The sequence below is a fragment of the Callorhinus ursinus genome, unplaced genomic scaffold, assembly GCF_003265705.2.
Source record: "Callorhinus ursinus isolate GAN/ISIS: 27379988/994484 unplaced genomic scaffold, GSC_fseal_2.0 scaffold9, whole genome shotgun sequence".
NCBI lineage: Eukaryota > Metazoa > Chordata > Mammalia > Carnivora > Otariidae > Callorhinus > Callorhinus ursinus.
In genome coordinates, this window is record NW_027397071.1 from 64064156 (window position 1) to 64067542 (window position 3387).

The following is a 3387-nucleotide window of genomic DNA, read 5'->3' on the forward strand; positions in this document are numbered from 1 at the left end:
CCCTCCCCACCCAAAGCAACAGGACAGCTCTATGATTGGCATGAACTCTCAGAGATCACTGGGGGCAGCCTCTGACCCCTTCAGATGGGTGGATGGACTTGAGGACCAGCACTATCCGGACACTTGCTGTGGTCCCAGCGCCACTGCAGGACTCAACCCCTTTCAGTGAGTTACCCTGCCATCTCTCCCCACCTCTCACTCCTTCCCTGCCAGAGAACGGCTGGACTTCCTCTTAATGAGAGCAGAGATTTATGTCGGCTGGGCCCAATTAGGGCCAAGCTCTCTCGGGCCTCCAAGTGCCCCGCCGGCCAGCAGCTGAGGCCTGTCTGGCAGGACATATTTGGATGATGAAGCCATGCTGCGTGCTAAACTCAGCGCAGGAAAGAGCAGTTCGACTTGGATGCCCACCAAAGGCTGCCAGGCTTGGCTCTAGTCCACGCGTTGGGCAACAAGGCTGTCTGGCAGGGGATAAGGGCAGAGCTCCCCTGGCAGGAGGGGTGAGGCTGGCCTGGGAGAGCACCACTCCGGGGCAGGATGCCTTCCCTGGGGCTTGTCGGGGCCCAGCAAGTAGAGGCCGGGGGCGGGGGAGCCTGAGATGGGGCCAGGGAATCTGGACTCAGAACCAGCCCCTCTATCAACTCCTTGGTGACCCTGGGCACACGGTTAATCTTCCTCTCTGTGCCTTCACTTCTCCCCAGCATGGCGGGAAGGAATTCCTCGCCTGTCCCAGGAAGCACATGAGGGACATACAGAGATAGCAAAACTGGTGCCCAACCCTTCCAGCCTCGGTTTTCTCATCCATAAAATGGGACAAATCTTACACCTGCCTCACAGAGCTGGCTGGTGGGAGGATTCGAACACAGCACCAGGGAACGAGGGCCCCATCGCCCATGATCCACCCCTCCTATCATCAGTGTTGCCCCTGCATGGCTGTTCCATCTCTGATTCTCACTTTTCTAACACGTGTTCTTCGCCTGGGTTGGTGTAAAAATCAAGTTCAGGAATGGAGGCTCCGAAAGTAGCCTGTGTAAGCTGGTACAACTAAGAACAGTAGATTGGGGTTCTGAATTTAGGTCTGTCTGACCTAAAGTTCATGTTCCTGCTGCAGTGCCGGGATCCACTCACCACCCACTGGCTTTCAGACCCTGCATTCAGTGGTGGGTGGGTGTGTGGCTTAGAGCTGGGCCGGAGCGGTCAGGCACGGGTACCCACAGACATGCACCCCCGCCCCCGCCCTGATCAGCCCTGGCGTGTAGATGGCAGCCCAAGCTGGAGGAGAGAAGACTAAGACAGAAAGTGAGGACTGGCGTGAGCTCCCAGGGAGAGATGTGCAGGCCCCGCAGAGATGGCCCTAGCCCTTGGCCCTGTCCTGGCTGCCCGCGTGCATGCCCACCCCACCCGAAAGGGCCGCTCGTCCCCCTTCTAAGGCTGCCCTATGTCCTCCCTGCTGTACAGAGTGGAAGCTCAGACCGGGATAAAAAAAATACATGGATTTTATTCTCACTTCTGTCACTGATTTTCAACAAGACTTTGGGCAAGTGCTTTTAAATGTGGGGGCCTCGGTGTCCCTTCTGGAAAATGGAAACGCCTTGGAAACTGACTTGTGTGAGTGCCCATCGCACGAAAGGATTTTCTGTGCCTATTAACTTTGGGGCAGTGGAAGGGCTGACTCCTCTTGATTTCTGTTTCTTCAACATCTCTTTAAAAAACAAAGCAAACAATCTCCCTTTCAACTCTTAATGTCTCTGGGACACCAAGCTGGGGATAAAGAATGCAAGTAAATGGGTGAGGAGCCCAGATACATCTGCAGCTCTTCATCTTCACTTGGAGGAGGCCGACCAAGGCCCCAGCCAAGCCCTGCAAGCACGAACGCCTGCAACTCCCAGAGAAATCATCACGCTCCAGAGAGGGGAGCCAATGGAAGTCGGTGAGCTCAGAGGGGCTTGAGAGATTTGTGGATCTTTAGGAAGAATATTAATCCATTGCGGGGAACTTATGGGTTGCTAGGTCCCAGTCTGGCCTAGATAAATAAAAAGCTGCCCATGAAATGCCTTAAGTTTCTGTCCCAAGCCTGCCACTATCCCCTGCTATCCTCTTTCCTTCTGAGGCACGAGGACCCAGGTTTCTTGATTTATTCCAGTTTCACCACACGCTCCCCCACCCCAGGACTGAGCATGCAGAAGGTGCTCCACAGAAGCTCCAGCCAGGATCCTCAGGCCTTGTGGTCAGGGCCCCAAGCAGAGTCTGTAAAGATGTGATCCTCCAGAGCCACTCCTGTTCTGAGTCGGTAGCAGGTGTCCACCTTGGCTAAATTCACATACTCTGCAGCCCACGGATTCCAGGAAGGATGGTCAGCTCAGATGTGATTCATCCCAGCCACACAGCCTCTGAGTGTGACTTCGGTAAGTGAGGATGTGGTGGAATGCACAAACATTCAGAACAGGGACATCAAGAGACACCCTCATCCAATCAACTTATAAATGACTACGTGTCTGTTTATTAATCAGCAGATGGTGTCTTTCTGGTCTCCCAACTACTGGGCGTGGGGCGCCCAGAGGAGCTGAGACAGAAGGAGGAGGTATGTGAGAATGGAATGAACACTAGTTTACAAAAAGGTTAGTCACTGGATGGGGAAAAAAGTTCAAAGACAGAAAGCAAATTTAACTCTTGATATCATCATAAAGAATTAAAACATGAAGATTTCCTAATTCCATAAAAATTTCCTACTTTCCTAGACCAAATTTCACATTAACCACAGCCTCATCAAATAAACCTTATTATGCCCATTTTATAAATGGGGAAACTGAGGCAATGGGCAATAAGGTGACTTGCTCCAATATCTTGTTAACAAAATCCTCAAAAGCCAATATGCTTTTAAGATCATAGAAGGTCATCAATTTGACCAGTTTTATTCCAGAGGGAGGATGATGTAAAAAGACTTCTAAAAGATTGATTTTTAATCATTAATTAAACTCCCTCTGAAAGTGTTTTCATAGGAGATTAAAAACCTTTGTCTTATAAAACTAAACCTATGGCTGTTTTCCTCTGAAAATTTTCCTCTCTAATTTACTTTAAATGGCTCAGTCCCCAGGTTCTATTCTTAGTCCTCCTCTCTTGTTATTTTATACACTCTTCTCATTCACATGCTGGCTTTAAGTGTATCCCTCAATTGTCCATTTCTACCATAGATTCTTCTCCTAAGATTCACACCTGAGTGTTCTTACTGTGGGCATTTGACCTGACTATCCTGACATCTTAAAACTAGACATGCCAGTTTCCCTTCTCCACGTAGTACTGCTCTTTCTTTCACACTCCGTCATGGAAGGAAGGGAGGGAGGGAGGGAGGGAGGAGGGAGGGGGGGGGGGAGGGGGGGGGGGGGGGGGGGG